General features: G+C 43.3%; 1 protein-coding gene across 4 annotated transcripts in view; it reads left to right on the top strand.

Moving 5' to 3' along the window:
* The window catches only part of BTRC (beta-transducin repeat containing E3 ubiquitin protein ligase), a 193,904-nt gene extending 187,253 nt beyond the window's left edge, over positions 1 to 6,651 (top strand). For all 4 annotated transcript variants that reach the window (XM_020966967.2, XM_020966949.2, XM_020966957.2 and 1 more), the window contains one exon: positions 1,726 to 6,651. The gene's annotated coding sequence lies outside the window, so the exon portion shown is untranslated. The remainder of the gene's footprint in view (positions 1 to 1,725) is intronic.
* The last annotated feature ends 12,818 nt before the right edge of the window (positions 6,652 to 19,469 follow it).

Genomic DNA, 19,469 nt, shown 5'->3' with positions numbered 1-19,469 from the left:
TAACAAAGGAAAGGCACTAGAATTAAGAGGAGTTGGGGAAGGCTTTCTGTAAAAGGTGGAATTTTAGTTGAGACTTAAAGGAAAACCAGAAAGTCTGTAGTTGGAACTGAGGAGGGAAAGCATTTCAGGCCTGGGACACAGTCAGAGAGCATCATGGAACTGAGAGATGAAGTTGTCTTGTTCACAGAACAAGCAGAAAGCCAGTGCCACAGGGTCAAAGAGCAGGTGATGAGGAGTGAGGAATAAGAATGCTAGAAAGGTAAGAGGGGCTAAGTTATGAAAGACTTTGAATGATAAGGTCAGAAGCCAGATTGTAAGAGGAAAGAAAGTGGAGGCCCCTGTTGTAGAATGCCTTTTTGAGGAATGTAGCTACAAAAGGGCAGAAGAAATATAGGACAGTAATTAATAGAGATGGAAGGATCAAGTGAGGGTTTTTTTGAGAATGGGGTAGACATGGGCATGTTTATAGACAGTAGGAAATGAGCCAGTAAACAAGGAGAGATTGAAAGTAAGTGATAGACGACGTGACTAATATGGAAATATGTTTTGCATGACTTCACATCTATAACCTATGACAAATAGCTTGCCTTCTCGATGGGGTGAGGGAGAGGAAAAGAATTTGGGATTCAGAATTTTAAAAAATGAATATAAAAATTTGTTTTTACATGTAGTTGAGGAGAAATAAAATATTAAATATATTTTTTAAAAATTAAGAAAGAAAATAACTGACATGACAGAGGAGGCAATGTCTTAGAGGAGATGGGATGGAATAAGATTGCTTAAACAGATAGAGGTTTTAGCCTTGTTAAGGATGAAAGCCATTTAATCTTGTGAGATGGAGATAAAGGAGAAGAAAGTGGCAGAAGGCACTTGAGTGATAGGAGATGAGGAAGAGAGGAGGGGAAATCATGGTAGGTTTGAGGAGAGATAAAAAGGTCTGGAAGAGCCACTGTGGAGAGTGGGATCGTGAGTTGATAGGATTGCCTAGCAGCCACAAGGACCCAGTTGAGGTTTTGTAAGATAAATTTTAGTGGACGCAGTCAAAACAGTTGCATGATTTTTTCCACCTTTGTTCTGCAGAACATGTGTAGGAGCAAAGATGGCAAATGGTGGAAGTGATATAAGGCTGAGACTTGGCAGGGCTAACTGGAGCTGACTTTGCTGGCAGTCCTCTTTTCCTATTGCCCATGGGCTTCTGGCTGACCTCTTGTGCAATTCTGGAATGGGAGTAGTCACTACCTATGATTTCTTACTGGATTTGTTTTCCATTATTCAGTCTGGTGCAAACTTCAGAGTTTTACTGAAGTGAGTATGTGAGAGCTGATCCATCTGCCTCCCATTCATCCAGCCATTTGGCTGGACGTCCTTGTATCAAATTTTGTATTGCCTAGTACAGTACCTTATCATATGTGGTAGGTTCTAAATAAATTTTGAACAATTGAAAGGTTGATTGATGAGGATTAGCTGTTACTATTACTAAGTACTTTACCCTAGACTAGACCCAGTCCTGGGTCTCATTAGGTAGTTCAAACAAGAGCAGTATTATCAAATGCCAGACCAAAAATAGTCTTTCTTACCTGTGGCTACAGCTGCTCAGTTGAGGTGTGAGGTTAGGGAAGCTTTTGGGATCTCTACCCCAAGTAGAAGCAGTGTTAGTGTTCATTGACTCTTGTATTTGATGAAGATGTTGGAAAACAGAACTAACTCTTTCCTTTCCTTTTATAGGACTCATTAAAGTTGCGGTATTTAATATGTCTGCCAATGCCAGGACAAGCAACAACAAAAACAACAACTATCCAGTTACCCAGGACTAGCTGAGAAGTGGGGCTTTCAGACTCATGTTTGAACAGAGTTGGCCTGCAGTCGACCCAGGATGGTCTGCTCAGCACAGCTGACTGCTAAAGTGCTGCTATCAGAAGATGTCTTTTATCTTTGGTGAATGATTGGAACTTTTAAGCCACCGCCCCTTCTCTGTTTCTTCTTCCTTTCCCCACTGCACCTGTTTTCCCCCTCTTTGGTTGCAGGCACAGATGAACCTATAAATATATTTAGTGTTTTGCCAGAATCTCTGTCGCTTTGCTGTTAAGCAGAAGAACCAGTGCCCCTGAGAAAGCCCCTTCTGAGGGATAGGAGGATGCTGCTTTGAGCTAAACTGCTCAGCACCCTCTGCAGACTTTTGAGCTTTGGGAGCATCCAGCACCTGACTGAGAACCACCATTAATGAAGACAAGGCAAAAGTTTCCTAATGCCTTCTGGGGCAGTCCTGAGTGAAAGGGTGTGTGTGTGTGTGTGTGTGTGTGTGTGTGGCATTTTTGTGGTCTGTTACCACTAGTGTATCTGGTACATAGATCCAAGATCTCTTGTTTCTTCCTTTCTCTCACTTCCTTTCTCTCCTCCCTCTTCCCAGTTCTCTAACCACTTAGAAAGAAGATATATGAATGTCCTCAGCATGCTTGAGGTAGATCAGCTAGAAGATACCATACTCGAAAGGGTTAAAAAATTGTTCAGATAAAGTGTCCAGGCCAAGATTTTGCTTCAGGTTATCCCAGTAGGTGAGCCTTTAGTGGATACTGAGCCTGTAAAAGTGGTACATGGGAACTAGCACTCTTCACCTCTTTCCCCCACCAAAAAACAGGAATATGCCAGCCCCAGTCATTGCCAGCCCCCATCTTTGTCTGCCTTTTTTTTTTTTCTGGACACAGCAGTCTCCCTGATTCCATGTAGAGCATTGGAAGGAGGAACTGATTACATTTCCTCTCATTAACAATTAGATGTGTAATAAAAGCAATTGTACTTCATCTTAAATCCCTCAGACTACAAAACGGGTTTAGAGTGACCAGGGCCAATCCCTTGGGTGCGTTCAGCATAACAGCTTACTTCTGCTCATATCAGGATGCTGAGCAGTCAAATGGTAACATCTTTCCTGCAATTGTGAACCAAATAGTTGAAGAAATAGTCAAGAGTGAAAAGATGATCAAGATTGCTTTGGGGTTAGTAAATACCATCTCCCCCCAAATAAAATCTAATCACTTTAACTTTGTATTGCAGAATCTGCCTGCGCTCTTTTCTAAACCATGTACTTACACATAGGGTTGGACTGCCATCAAAGAAGAATCAGGCTGAAATTTGGGAAACAAATTTCAACTAATTGAGGAGATTGGGATTGTATTAGCCATTCTTCCCCCCTCTTCTTTCCTTTCCCTTCCCACCCCAAACACACAGAGATTTCTCAGGCAATTAGTTGGTAACATAAATGAATGACCCTCATTGGTGTCCAGATTAAATAGCTGCTTAGAAAGCATCCATGTTGGGGCAGCTAGGTGGTGCAATGGATAGAGCACCAGCCCTGGATTCAGGAGAACCTGAGTTCAAATCTGGCCTCAAACACATAACGCTTACTAGCTGTGTGACCCTAGGCAAGTCACTTAACCCCATTGCCTAGCCAAAAAAAGAAAGAAAGCATCCATGTTGGATCACACACAGTGACCACGTCTCATGTGACCCTCCATAGTGTTAGCAAGGACACTGGGGAATCACAGAAGTTTACTCTACATGTTCCCAGACCCCATAACATGGAATATATGAACTTGCATGAACCATCAAACTGGGCTCAGAACAAGCAGGATAACCAAGGCCCTACCATCATGTATGTCCCTCCTCAAGTTTCTCATGGAAGCTTAGCAGGCAGATCCATCATTTCCATTTTTAATTACAGCTGATCAATCAAAACAACTTCTCAGGCAACAGTGATAGCCTAAAAGTCAGGCAGAATCAGGAAGCTAGTCCAGGGCTCTTAGAACCAGGCGTCAGTCAAACACGAGGACATCTAGCATGACTTCTGGAGGTGTGTCCAAAATGTGGCCTGAACAGACTCTAGTGGTTGAGTATTGATAGAAGAATTAGATATACGTATATATGTTTTTCTCTTCCTCAGTATATCAGGACACACACATTTATATTCCAGGTCATAAGAAGAAAAATAATTTTCTAGCACAGTGACCAACCCCCCCACAAATGCTGCAAAGGTTGATTTCCTAGTCAGTCATTATTAGGGTCCCTTGTTGGGGTGTCTGCTAATGACTTTTCACATAATTGGTCTTTACTCTTTAATTAAGGATTTTGCTGCAGGTGGAAGAGAGGAATCAGTTCCAAAATGCATACATTTTGGACGTGGACTTGTAGCTATTGCAAAGGTAGCGTACAATAGCCATAATTCTACTAGCCTTCTGCTCTATGCTGCTTTTTAATACAGGGGAAATAATGGGTCATAATTGGTACTGGAGACTTGATTCTAACCCTAGGTCCTTGGAGGTATGCTGTTTTCAAGACTTATCTCAAAGCCTATTTGGTGTACACCATAAAGAAACTTCTAGCTTTTAATAAGATTGAGCATGGATTTGGCAAATTCAGAGCTGTTAGCTCAGAGGAGTACATTCCATGAGCCGTCCTCTCTGCTGATGATGGAAAAGGGAATGAAGTTAAGTGGCCTGAAAAACTTGAATCTCACATTTCTGAGCTTTGGGGGTCATTTACCAGTGCATTGTAGAAGAAATAATCAGGTAAGTAGAAGTTCATTTCCAGAGAAGGTAAACCCCACTTACCATCTCTGCATGATTTCAACAGGAATTGATTTTCACTAATCCCCAACTGGGCTAGAATAAACATAGGGTCTGACCTTTTTGAAAAGAAAAGAGAAAAAAGAAAGTCTCTTAACCTGTTAAAAGGAATGATGGGGAAGTAGCTGAAGTAGAACAAAATACCTCCATTGCAGATGTCTTCTCAATAAATTTGTAGGACTCTGGTATTACTTTCTAAAATTCCAAATTTTAGAAAATTCCTTCTTCTAAAGATGGGGTGAGACTCATTAAAAGGGAAGCATGTGCATGTGCACATGTGCATGCACACTTGTTCTCTTAACACAGCCTGAACTGCCTGGACAAAGGTATATAATATGGCTTGCTGCAAACATACTTATTTTCAATGCTAGAAGAACTTTTTATGTTTAAGTCTGCAATTTTAAAATGGATATGAAGGAATTGTGAAAGGAAAACCTTGTTATGCAGCTGCCCCTTGGCAAAGTTCTTTTAGCTAAATCCTAACATTCTGAGAGACTCTGAACTGAAACACTGGCATGTATTAATGTCTATGATTGTCATAAATGTGAAAATCTTTAAGCTCTTACTGAAGAGAGTCTGTGGCTACTCCATGTTGGTCTCCTGCTTGTGTCAGAACGAATTTCATCTTTTGATTTGGTACAATCAGAAACTGAAGATGAAAGAAATACATTTGTCTTGCCCATTTCTCGTTGGTCTGAACGCTTGTAGTTGGCAGTTACCTGATTTAACACGTTTCTTGAGGGAGGAAGAGATTTTTCGGGAGGGGAAATTGGAAAGAGTTTAAATGATTTATTTTCCTGGGATTAGGATTGGACATATTAGAGATTAACCCTTATTGAACTATTGCCCCATTGTCTCAAGTGAGAGTGATCCACACCCAAGCCATGTGGCCTTTGGGACCTAATCTACAGATCTGAATCTATGGCAGCCAAATAGCTTACAGATGGAAAGGGGAATTCCCAGAGTTGACTTCTCACACCTTCACTCTGTTGCATGCCACACTCTAGTCTTTATTTCCTGATCGAGTTTAATTTTACTCCATAACTTTTCTTCCCACGTATTTGACCTCCTTACGCACCTGAGTTACGTAAACAGGCTTACCAGGACCTGAGAAAACGATTTTCTACCTTTCTCTCTGTCTCCCCCTATTCAAACATGAGATTTATCTCCTTCCCCTTTTGAGAAAGGATACCATTGTTACAGAGATGTCAGGTCTCATCATTGCAGGCTTCCCTCTCCATAGCTGAATCCATCCTTCCTTCCTCTCTTCCTGTAGCCACTTTCACTATAATTTGTACCATAAAAGGTGAAGATTAGGGAGCATGAGCTGAGTGTTGCATTCCTTCATACCTTTGCTCATTACTCATAACCAGAATTTGGGGTGCTAAGGAGAGAAAGTGGTAAATCCATGAGTGTGGCTATCTGATTTCCAAGTAGAGTTCTAATACCTCACTGTTGGAAGTTTAGCTCATGTGACCTGAGACTTCCCAGAAAGAAGACAACTGAAAATTGTTTTCTGACCAATGCAGCTAGCAACTCAGCTACTTTGAGTAATAGGGCTTTTCTGTCCGACTATGAATGTCATTGTAATATTTTGCTCCACTCCCCCCTCCCCGACCCCTGTACTTGGCAACTTTTGGCACGAAAGGAACCTATAGTTTGCTAGGGTGTGGGCTTGTGCAATCACCTCGACTCTCTGTACTCAGAAAAATGCAACCTTCTTTAATGCTTTCCCAGATTGGTGAGGAAGTGAGTCCAACCTAAGCTGTGGTTGAAAAGGGGTGTTCGGACAGACTGGAACTATGAGAATGGGGCTGGAAGTATAGAGATGTGAGGTTTCCTGGGAGATTTTGGTTTGTTTAGCTTTTTGTTCTCTAGACTCAAGTAACAAAGTGCTTTGACTTTTGTGATTATGTTATGGTGATGTGTAGTTAATGTACTAATATGTTCAAGAGCTAGGATCATGGTAATAGAGTGTTTTTTTAACTGTTTAAAAAAAGTAACTTAAATTACAAATATAAGATTAAATTGTGAATTTTCCAAGTGTGTTGTCTCTTTACCCAGCCATAGGGAGGAGAATAAAATTGAAAAGCAGTACAAGTTACTAAATATAAACGATAAAATAATAAGGCGTTCACATATGAGAATAAAACCCTGAAGTGCCAGAGAACATTGAGCTAAGCCCTGAGATCAACCATGGTGGACATGGTCCTGGTTACGAAGCTCTCCAATTTATATTCTGATTTCTCTCTCTCTCTCTCTCTCTCTCTCTCTCTCTCTCTCTCTCTCTCTCTCTCTCCCTCTCTCTCTCTCTCTCTCTCTCTCTCTCTCTCTCTCTCTCTCTCTCTCTCCCCTCTCTCTCTCTCTCTCTCTCTCTCTCCCTCTCTCTCTCTCTCTCTCTCTCTCTCTCTCTCTCTCTCTCTCTCTCTCTCTTTCACTCTCTCTCTCTCTCTCTCTCTCTCTCTCTCTCTCTCTCTCTCTCTCTCTCTCCTCTCTCTCTCTCTCTCTCTCTCTCTCTCTCTCTCTCTCTCTCTCTCTCTCTCACTCTCTCTCTCTCTCTCTCTCTCTCTCTCCCTCTCTCTCTCTCTCTCTCTCTCTCTCTCTCTCTCTCTCTCTCTCTCTCTCTCTCTCTCTCTCTCTCTCTCTCTCTCTCTCTCTCTCTCTCTCACACACACACACATACACACACACACACGTACACGTGCACACACATACTTTCCCTGCATCATAGTTGGTCAGCTTAACCAAAAGACTTGCATTTTGGCTATACTGAGCCCTAACAGAGGCTACTTGAGGCAAGACAGTCAAAGCTATGAAGAAAATATTGGTGATTCTATAGGCAGTCATAATGTGATTCCTGAGAACCCCTTTCCCAAGTACAAGACATTTCTCCTTCTGTGCCCTTTCCTATAGGAATTAGTCTCTATAGTCTGTCTAGGACTGATGGTAACAGATGATACCTGTCTTCTCTGATGCTGTGAGATTGGATCTGGTAAAGGAGATCCTTCTAGATTCTGTACCCCCTTATGAGGAGTTTGTGGTATCTGTTGTCCAGTCCCCTTGCAGGCCCCTTCAGTCCTCGTAGAAGGTCCTCTATAGCCTTCCCACAAGGAGAACAGCTTTTTTCCTCTTCTTACTGGTGGTGACCACCTCTCTGCTCCCATAGGAGAGTATCATTGTACCTCCAGAGGCTTTGATATTAGAGAACAGGGAGAAGGCAAGTGCCCTTACTAAGGCAAACCTAAGGGGGGGTATTTCATTACTAGTTCGATTCCTGGCCTGGTCAAAGCTTGAGCTTTGGAGAGAGTGAACTCCATTCTTAAAATCCTATAAATATCAAGCCTCTTTTACCCCAAAGAAGCTGGGGTTCCTAAAGCTGCCTTGGCAAAACTCTTACTGCTGTCTTCATTCTCCGGTCTGGGACATCAGCCTTCCTCCTTCACAACTGCTGCTGCCATCAGCAGTGATGGAGGTGGGGTGGGGAGGACTTCCCCTCTTCCTGATTGGCTCTTACCAATTAAGAGCATTTTATTAGACTGCTAATTAAAGGCACTTCGTTAGCAGCAGGGGAGGCTGGGTGGGTGTCTGGATGCTGATGGAGCTGCAACTGAGAGAAATTGGTTTCCTCCCCCCATCAACCCTAGCCTCTTAGGACCCCCCTCAGTCCTGAAGCTTCTCCTTCTACCCGACAAACCCTTGGCTTTCAATTAGCAGCTCTCAGGGGAGCAAGGTCATTAGTATCTGAGCCCACCCCCTTCCCAAGCCTATGTGGACTTGGGAGGATTGGGAAACCTTTTTTTCATTTGATTACCCTAGAGAGCCAGGGGAAAGACTTAAAACTTTAGACCATGTGGTGAGAGTAGGAGGATGTTCCCAGTTAGATCTAGGGGAGGCTCAATGAGAAGTTTTCTTGCTGTGGAAAGAAGCTATTCATTTCTAAGTTTCTGCTAATGACCCTTCATCTGAGACTATCAACACCTTTCCTTCCCCATGCCAGGAACCCAGTATTCCCTTTTAACTTTCTGGTGGTTTAATGAAGGAGCAGAGCAGAGAATCTGTGGATCATGGATGGGGAAGGAGACAATTAGTAGCTCTGATCTCCAGGCCACAGCTAGAGTTTAACCATTCTGTCAAATCACATTGTTAGCTGTATTGTCATTTACATTGTCACAGTCAGCCACAGCATGTCACATTATTCGTGTTGCTCAGGTGGGTAGTGACTGTCCTCACATTGAATTAACTTCCTTGTCTTTGTATTCTCATCATGGTATCATTTGAAAAATCTGTCGTTTGAAGAAAAAATTATCTGAAATGATCGAGAGACTCAAAGACATGGGTAAAGATTTAATGGGTGTGGAGGCTTGCATTTTCTGTCCTTAAAGGCTGTCTCTTTAAGGATCTGAGATGACTGCTGGGGATGCTCCCAAAGAAGTCCCCTATGGGTCCTTCTCCATAAGGGAGACAGGAATCAGTTGTGATCAAGAGCATTGACACCAGCAATTGAGGGTCACCCTGAGGACAGCCCTAATCCCCTCCTCCCCCACCCTCCACCACCACCACTTAGCCACAGAGTTAGCACTAGGGAGCTGGACTGGGAGGACAGATTTATGGCCAAGCCTAGCTCTCTCTGTTTAACCCGCAGCCGACTTGGACTGCAGACACTAAATTAGATTGTTGACAATTAGAGAGACTAATGGGAGCTTGGCCGTCCCTGGAGCCAGATAGCCCAGCAAGGCCGCCCTTTAATAACCACCGATCATAGGCAGAAAGCCACACACACACACACACACACACACACACACACACACACACACACACACACACACCCCTTCAGGAGCCTCATAATTGGCAAGGCTGGGGCCTCAGCCCCTACAATCAATGTCACTGTTTTACCATTCCCTCTTCACTTTCATCCCCCACCCCACCCACCCTGTGTCTTCATAGTATGGTGGAAAGAGGACTGGCTCTAAAGTCAGAGAACTTCGGTCCAAATCCTGCCTCTTGATACTGTCTGTGTGACTCTGGGTAAGTCATTTAAGCCTTCTTGAACCTCGGTTTCCTTGTCTGCAAAATAAGGCAATTGAAGTAGATGGCCTCAAGTTCTTTCCAAATCTATGCTTATGATCTCATCTCACTCTCCTCTGTTCATCTTATAGCGTCTCCCCTATATCCTACTTACTCTCCCCATATCCAATCCCCCATTTTCCTTCTACATACCTTCTCTGCCCTTCACTTTTTTTGCTCTTTCTTTCTGCTACATTTTCTAACTTCCAGCTCCTTTTACTTATCCTACCCTACCTGGGTTTGGGGGTCTTTCTCCTCCCTCTTCTAGTTTCCCATAGCCTCTGACTTTGTTTTCTCTTCTCTGTCTATCATTTCTCCATCTCTTTTCATCTCCTACCCATGCACATCCACAACTCAATCCAATAAACATTTACTAAGCATGTACAGGTCAGTGTGTTGGACTTTGGGGAAAAAGAAGGGCTACAGAGCTCAGCCTGGTAGAGAATATGGCATACCTGACTATAACAGAAAATGTTTAACATGTGTAAAAATGGTCCAAGCCAAGTGTTTAGTGAGGTTGGTGAGGGGAGGGGGCAGTCAAGAAAGGCTTCCTAGAGGAAGTGATATTCAAGTTTGGCTTTAAAGGATGAGGGGGAATTCAGCAAGGGAGGGAAGAGAGTACCCCAGGATATCTGAGCAAAGACAGGGAGGCTGGAAGCTTGTGGAATATACAGGGATGGAGTGAGCCCAATTTGGCTGAAGCAGAGAACATGGAGGGTGTTAATATGAAATAGGCATAGAGGTGGCTGAGTCTGTCTCCTCCCTTTTCCTCTGGATGTGTGTGTTTCTGTCTCTAAGTCCCTTTGGATGTATCTTTGGATAAGTTCTTTGGATGTATATGCACATTATCTCAGCAACTAAATCAGGAGTTCTTAATCTTCTTTGCATTGTGATCCTCTTTGGCAGGATGAAGCCTATTCTCGAAATGTTTTTAAATGCATAAAACAAAATGCGCAGTATTACAAGGGTAAACAATTATTGAAATACAGTTATCAAAATGTTTTTAAAACAAGTTCATGGGTCTCAGGTTAAGAATCCCTGAACCACGTTACAAACTTCTTGAGTGCAAGGGTAGTCAGTACTCAACAAATATTTGTTGTTGACTCTACATATCTGAGTCTCTCTCAGTATCTCCCTCCCTTCTTCTGGCTAGCTGGCCTAGTCTTCAAAGTCCTTTAAGGAGTTTGCTTAGGGTTTAAGTCTCTGGATCTGAGTGACCCTGCCAGGTTCTCACTTGCCTCACCTCACCTGCCCCTTTGGCCTGGGCCAACCCCAGGAGGCTATTATGAGGGTTTAAGTCCCTGCATCTCTTGAGCCCAGTGTCTCCCTGCCTACTTCGGGCCCCCTAACTGAGCCTGAGCCTTGGTAACTGGGCAGTCAGGGGTAAGCAAGGAGGAGTGGGTGGGTGGTAATGAGGTTGCTGTGAGTGGTAGTGTTGGGGGAGAGGCTCACATTCACTCAGGCAGACTCATAGCTCTGTCAGACTGATTGGTCCTGAGCGGAGGCACAAATGGCCCCCCATGGACACGCTGAGATTGGTTATAAAATTACAGGCATTTGTTCTGCTGTCAGTGCCCCCCACACACACATACACACACACTCGCACTCCAGGCTCTCCCCCACCTCCAGGATCCCTTCCTCTCCTCCAGCGCTTTAAGCCTAATCCTCAGCCCCGGAGAACAGTGCCTAGGAAACAGGAGAGATTGGGGGGCACCACAACTGTCCAAGGGCAGTAAGTACTCACAGCTTAGGCACAGGATAAGGGGGGAAGGAGATAAGTCTCACAATGACACTCATAGGAATGGGGGAGGGGGAAGAGGGAAGGAGTTTGGTCCTCCTGTTTCCGGTGGGTAAACTGAGCCTGAGCAATCATAGGACCCTTCCCCACCCCCATGACAGAAGCCAATAAGAGTTATAACTGTGGCATACTGGCCTCCAAAGCTCAGGGTTTCAGAGGGAGGTACAGGTTCTTCCTAACCCTACTGTCACTGTATCCTGAAGGTAGGAGGAGAAGGCATAAAATGGAAAATACTTAGATCACAGACCCTGCCCCAGGCTGTCTGTCCCTTCCTCATTTTCTGTCTTGTTGTGAAGATGGCCATACTCACCTCACTTCCTCCCCTGTTCTTGACTACACATGTGACACAGAGAAGGCCTCACCATAGGCTCTCTCCCCAGCCTCTAAGCCAAAGATGATATTTAAAGAGGTAGAATGTATAGTAGAACCTGCCCCTAATGCAGGGCACTTTGGGCCGGTCACTTCAAGAGAAGGCTTAAATTCCCCATGTGTAAAATGAAGATAATCAACTAAGGGAAAGTACTATGTTGAATCAGGAACAAGATTCAAGACAGTTCTTGCCCTCAAGAAGTTTATAGTCTAAGGGGAAAAGACAACACATGAAAGGTAGCCTGAAATAGGAGGGGAAAAAAATACACGTTCTATGGCATGGAAATGACCTAGAGTTGATAAGGAGGACCTCTTCCCTGAAGGTTCATCCTTCTGACCAGTCCACCCTGAGGCCACCCTTCGATCTGTGGCCAGACTGCTACCTTCCCTGCCTTCTGGTCTCTGGGGGAACAAGGTCATTTATTCTTTGGACCTCAAATTGACCACTCCTGACTGGTAGAAGCTAGTCTCCCTCCCTGACCTTGGCTGCTGCAGGGGCTCCACCCCCGTTTCTGTCTCCTTTCTCCAGTCTGCAATGAAGGCCTCTCTCCCTAGGTCTGCTATGAGGACAAATAACCTGTGCTTCCAGGCAAGCCATTGGCATGGGATCATAGATTTAAAACTGATTGAACCACATCATGTGACAGATAAGGAAACTGAGGCTGTTTCCTTCTGACTGGGTCTTCTGCCTCCACATTTGGAGTACTTTCCACTGTACCTACCATCTCTTGTTCAGGCTTTCAGCACAATCAGGGAAAGGGGGAGGGGTGGTCTACAGTACCCTTGATTGGCATCTTCCAGGAACAGGGTGATCTCTGGGGGTCAAGAGGGTAATTTATGAAGGGTGATCTCTCCAGGGATGGGGATGGTAGTGTTCTCCCCACTCCCTCGGCTATCTGTGATAAGCTTCTGGTCATTTATCATCCATTCCCAGACCAGAATTTATTTGCTGTAATTACATCTTTAATTAGAGCTTTAATGGCTCATTGTTCACCAACAATGATGAATCTGTAGCTTCCTCCCCTGCTTTCTCTTTCCCCCCACCAAGGCAAGTGAGGGACCCCTTCCCCCTAGAACTTCTTCCCTCCCAGGAGTAAAGCTGATAATGAGCATAAAGTCCAGGGTTTCCCTCTGTTCAGGGACAGTGTTGCAGTGCATAGATACTGTCTCAGCACACAAGTTGGTGTTCCCTCAAACTCCCTTGCTTCCCAGTTTAACAACCTGGGATGTAACATACTAGAAAAAAAGTATTGGACCAGGAGGCAAGAAACCAGAATTCACATCTTCTCACCTTGACTAGCTATGTTGAGGGGATTAGCTTGGGTGGCCTCTCGGGTGAACCAGCTCTAAATCTGTTATACCTTAAGCTGTACCTCGAGTCCACCTAAACTCCAGACAGGAATCATCATACCAGCTCCACAATCCAAAACCAAAACTCTCCTAAATGTAACCTACTACTCTTCCTCGTCTCTCTGCCCCTCCTAACCCTATTCTTTGTGTTTACCATATCCTTTAGACACACCACTCCTTCCTGCTTTCCCTGGCCATCGCATGGTCAGCTCTTAATTTGTTCCCTTTGAAATTTTAACACGATAGACAACCGGTTCATTACTGGAAACAAAGTAAGTCCCCTAAATGTGTTACTCCCTTATCCAACTATGGCCTCTCCCTTTTTCCAAACCTTAATTTACCTCCACATCTTTGTCCCACATTTCCAAATTCCTTCTCAACGTCTCCAATTGAATTGTCCCATGGACATCTCAAGGTCAAAGGGTACATATCTATCATCTCATGTGGTGTTGAACGCTGCTGGAGGAAGTCACGACCATTTTGGCTGGGATCTAGCCTCATTTTTTCCTCGAATTTCAACTGCTGAGATCCTTTACTCTTCCAGGGGCTGGCGTCACACCCCCTACTGTGTCCAAACCTTCTCTTTTCTCCTCAAAACTCCCATACCACCCCTTGGCCAAGAACCTTTTTTCATGCTTTACTAAGAAAATAGTAACAATCTTTTGTCAGCTCCCCCTCCCAATTCTACCATTCAAATCCCTTTCCCATTATTCCTCATTTTTTCCCTCCTTTGTTCCAAACTAAGAAGGAATGGTCCTTCTACTTGCCAAGGTTACCCCCAATACCTGTACACTTGATCTCATCCACTCCATCTCCTCTAGGAGCTTGTCCCTTCTAAGATCCCTTCTGTCTTAATAGTCTGTGGTCTCTTTATCCACTAGTAGTACCTAAAATTGCCCACATCTCTCCCATTCTTTAAAAAAAAAAAAACCTGACCCTAGCATTCCCCCAAACTGTTCTCATATCTCTTCTCCCTTTCACAGCCAAACTTTAAAAAAAAAAAGTTTATAGTCATTTCATCTACTTCCTCACATCTCATTTACTTCACTCCTTGCAATATAGATTCCAATTCCACCACTCAATTGAAATGGCTGTCTCCAGAGTTACTCCTCAGTCTCCTAATTGTGAAATCTAATGATCTTTTCTCAATCTTCTTCCTTGACCTCTCTGCAGCATGTAACTGAGTTGGTCACCCTTTCCTCCTGGATTCTCTCCTTCCCCCCCACCCAAGTTTTCATGGTGATGCTTTCTTCAGCCTTTTCCCCCCTGTTAGACCATTCCTTCTCAATCTTCCTTCCTGGATCATAAAGGGTTATGATCACTCTATGCAAGGTTGAACTCTAGGTCTTTACTAGGCTCTTCCCTCTGCTTACCTCAGTCCCCATGTATTCAGTTTTCATCTATGTGCAGATGACTCACAAATCTACATACCCAACCCTCATCTGTCTCCTCAGCTCAGGTCCCACATTTCCAAATTCCCGCTCAACATCTCTATATTGGGTGTCCCATAGGCAACTCAAATTCAAAATCTCCAAAAGAGAATCTGTCCATCTCACAAAGTACACCCTTCTTCCTAATTTCCCTATTTGTGTCTAGGGTACCACCATCCCACCACCCAAGTTTAAAACCAAGGAGTCCTTACCTCTTCATTCTCCACCCCCTATATCCAAACAATTACCAAACCTTATCAATGATATACTTTCATCAACTCTCACATCCTTCCCTTTCTACTCACATACCCACTGCTACTCATCCCTGTCACCTGGACTATTGCAATAACCTCCCAGTTGGTCTCCCTACCTCTAGTCTTTCCCTTTCCATTCCTTCATACAGATGCTAAATTGATGTTTCTAAAACATAGACCTATCTATGTTATTCTCCTGTTCTACAAGCATCAATGGCTCCCTGTTGCCTCTAGAACGGTAATTCTTACCTTGCACAGAAAAAGTCCACCTTCATTTATGTAACCTTTGATTTCCCTTGCAATGCTGTATATTTTATATTATGCACTTAAAAACCCCTTCTGAGAAGGGATCCATGGGTTTCACCAGATTACCAAAGGGATCCATGATACAAATCAAGGTTAAGAACCAGTGCTCTAGGGTAACTAGAAACACCTCTATTTAGTCATTTCCTTTTACAGTCTTGTTCCAACCTGTCTTTCAGAATGATTCCCAATTAATCTTCCTCATGTGGTTGACATTTGAGCCAAAATTACTCCTTGCTGTATGTGATATTCCATTTCTAGTCTCTGCATCTATCCTAATGTCTGGGATGCCATCCTACCTCACCTATCCTTCTTGGAATCTTTAGCTCTCCTTCAGGTTCAGCTCAAGTACCACTTCATACAGAAGGTCATTTGTCATCCACCTAGTTATTAGTGTTTTCCCTTTGCCCCCAAATCAGCAAGTTATAAAGCATTTATTTAGCACCTATTATATGCCAGCAATGTGATAAGCATTGGGGATACAAAGAAAGGCAAAAATTAGTCCCTTCCTTCAAGGAGCTCACCATCTAATGGTGAGATGGCATGAAAACAACCATGTACAAACAAGATACAGAGATGATAAATTGGAGATAATCTCAGAAGGAAAGCCCTCACATTAAGGGAGATCAGGAAAGCTTCTTGTATTTTTCATTTACTTATCTGTGTGTAACCAGGCTTTCTTCATGCTCAGATCACCTAAAAGAGAGGCACCATGTGGGAGACAGCAGGGATCTGCTTCTGAGAGAAGGCATCCTGTATTCCGTTCCCATCCTCTTTCAAACATTAAACCATATAGCCAGAACAGTCATCTTTAAAACTGTCTCACTGGAACAATCTCTTCCCAGCAGTATCCAGGGGTAAAAGTCCTGTTCATCCAAACCACAGGCACCATGCACTGAGCTGGATGTGGACCCTCTTCCTCTTAGGACCTGTGGACCTGAGAATCCGGCTTGGTGTTTGGGTCTGTTTTGTTTCTCCTTTTCAATTCTAGGCAAACATGGTGGAGTCCCCAGACCAGGGAGCTTGAGCTCTAGTGACTTTGGAGCCAAGATTCCAGGCCAGATGTTGTTGTTAACCCAGAAGGGAAACTCTGGGAAGCCAAGGCGCCTAGGACCCCAGCCCAAGGAGGAATAGCAATGCATTGGACTTGTAACTTGGTGAAACTATGCTATATAGGAACTGAGTTAAGCTTTGAACCTAATTCTCCTCCCTTCTCCAAAGACTAAAATTCCCTGAGGTGTTGGGAGTGGATGTTTGTATGATTGTTCTTACTATAAATTTGAAGTAAATATTCCTTTGTAAAAGTTAATTGAGCCAGTGACAGAGATCAGATATCCCTAAACCCCTGTAAGGGTACTGGAGAATCTTGGGGGAGTTGTGAAATAAACCTAGCCTTCCACAGTGGAGGCTAGGGTAGTCACTGTTACATGTATAAGTAATGTCCCCCACCCCAGAAGAAAGGAAGGAAACATACCTAAATGCTTGATCTCATTTGATGCTCACAACAACCCTAGGAGATGGGTGCTATTAAAATCCCCATTTTTACAATTGAGGAAACTGAGGCAGAAAGAGATTAGTATTTGCCTGGAGTCACACAGCTAGTAAGTGTCTGAGACCAGATTTGAACTTAGGTCTTCTTGACTGCAGGCCAGAGCCCTATTATCCACTGTCCCACTTTACTGTCCAATGACCCCTGTAGAATATAAGGTTCTTGGGAGCAGGGACTATCTCATTTTTGTCCTTGTATCACAAACACCTAGCACACAGCAGATCCTTAATACATATTTGAATTGAATTGAAATGGGTCAGCTACTTGTCAAATGTAAACTTTGATCAGAAAGAGCCATCTGGCTTCAATGAGAACTCAGCCTAGCAGGGAGGTGGAGCCAAGATGGCAAAGCAGCAGGAGGAAGGACAGCTAGCTTTCTGTCTTTCAAGAAAACTGCAGCCAGATCTAGTAAATGCACTAGGCCAGATCCTGAAGGGGAAATCCACAAAAAAGTCACAGTAAGTCATTTTTCCAACCCAGGTCAGCATAGGGGAAGAGATGGCTGTGTCTGCAGAAACTGGGGATGATTCCAGCATCCAGAGATTGAAGGACAATTAAGGCTATGCACCAAGTCAAGACTGAAATCCCAAACCCATACTGGGGCACCAGGACCTCATGTAGGATGCAAGAATATGTGTTAACTGGCAGCTTTGTCCGTTATTAAGCAGTTCTGGGTCACAGATGGAGGGCAGAGTTGGAAAGGACCTGTGCATAGAGATGGCATTCCAGATTAAAGAGTGGTTATAGATTCCAGACTGGGAACTGAGCAAGGAACAAATTCAGAAGCAAAGCAGCAGCTGTATGGCTCTGGTCCCAAGAGAAGAGTGGGGACTCAGTTCCAACTTCTAGCCCAATCTGAAGCCTGTAGAAGAATAACCAGGGCAGAGATCCCAAAACAAAGGGAGGCCTACAGTTGTCACCATGAACCAGCATAGCTTTCTAGCTGGCTGTGATAGTGGCTGAGCCCAGCATATCTACTGGAGCAGCAAACTACTGGAACTCCAAAGGAGACAAGCCCACCAGCCTTTTGCTCAGACCTAAATCCAGGACAGTAAATTGCAGAACGCAGACCAGGTGGGCAGCACTGAAAGTTTGCAAGTACCCATCATGAGTTGTCCCTGAGACTATGGCAAAACATAATACTCAATGCCTCAAGAAAGCAGCAACAGGTCCTAACCATTCTCTCCAGAAGTACGTAGAGCCAGCCCAGCCCCAAGATAAAGTCTGAAATCAGAAAGACTGGAAGAATGAATTTTTTTTAAAAAATCCCGCCATAAAAAAACTATTATGGACAAGGATGTTCAAGATACAAACCCAGAAGAAGGAATATTCCAAAATATCAGCAAGCAAAGCTTCAAAGTAAAACACAGCTTGGGAACAAACTCAAATAGAATTCCTGGAAGAAATGAAAGAATTTCTAAAAGATTTATGATTTTTTTAATGAAATAAGAGTCCTAGAGGAAAAGATGGAAAACAAATGAAAGCTATGGAAGAATTAAAAAAAAAATTAATAGCTTAGCTCAGGAGGAACAAAACCATTCTCAAGCAACACCCCCTAAGCATTAGAATGGACTAAGTATAAGCCAAATGATTCCATGAGATGAGAAATATTGAGAGTCAAAAACTAAAATAAATGAATAGATAAATAAACTAAAAGAAAATGTAAAATATCTCATAGCAAAAAAAAAAAAAACCAACCTGGAAAACAGATCAAGGAGAGAAAATTTAAGATTCCTTGCAATATCTTAAAGCCATAACCAAAAAAAATAGCCTAGTCATCACATCTCAAGAAATCAGAAAACTTGCTCAGATCTCAGAACTAGAAGGCAAAATGGAAATAGAAATAATCTACTGGTCACTGAAAGAAATTCCAAAATGAGGACTCCTAGGAATATGAAAGCCAAAATACAGAACTTCGAAGTCAAAGAAAAAATTGCAAGGATCTAGCAAGAAAGATTTCAAGCACAGAGGAATCCTACTAAGGAACATGTGATTTAACAACCACCACCGTCAAGGAGTGGAGAGCTTGGACTACAGTATTCCAGAAGGCAAAGGATATAGGCTTATGGTCTACAACAACTTACTCAGCAAAACTGAGTATAATGTTGCAGGTGGGAAAATAGACTTTAAATGAAATGGAGTGTTTCTAAGCATTCCTGATGAAAAGACCGGAGCTATGTAGAAACTTTTACATGCAAACAGGAATGAGAAACATAAAAAGGTAAATATGAAAATAATCATAAGAGACTAACAAGGATAAATGGCTTCTGTATGGCAAGATGATACATTTGTATCTCCCTCTGAACCATTATCATCATCAGGATCATAAAGGGAATCCAATTAGAGAGCCTGGGGTTGATTTGGTTAGGTCTTAATGATCCTAAAAGAAGAATGGAAAGAAAGGGAAAGAGGAATATACTAAGGGGGAAAGGAAAAGGAAGATTAGGGGAAATTATTTCACGTAATCAGGGTATGCAAGTAGAAGGAGGAGGGTTTTAAGGGGAGTGTCTGGCTCTGGAATCCCACTCTCATCTGAACTGGTCAAAGGAGAGAGTACACATACATATGCAGTTGGATGCAGAAATATGTTTCACCCAACAGGGAAATCCAAGGAAACAGGGAGAAGGAGGAATGAGAGGAAAGTTAGATTAGGTGGTGGGGGAGGTTAGTCCCAAGCAAAACAAATTCTAAGAATGTACAAAAACATTTATAGTTCTTTTTGAGGTGGCAAAGAAT

Source organism: Phascolarctos cinereus, unplaced genomic scaffold (genome assembly GCF_003287225.1).
Source record: "Phascolarctos cinereus isolate Bilbo 61053 unplaced genomic scaffold, phaCin_HiC Scaffold_3;HRSCAF=262, whole genome shotgun sequence".
Classification (NCBI taxonomy): domain Eukaryota; kingdom Metazoa; phylum Chordata; class Mammalia; order Diprotodontia; family Phascolarctidae; genus Phascolarctos; species Phascolarctos cinereus.
This window is presented reverse-complemented; position numbering and strand designations above follow the sequence as displayed.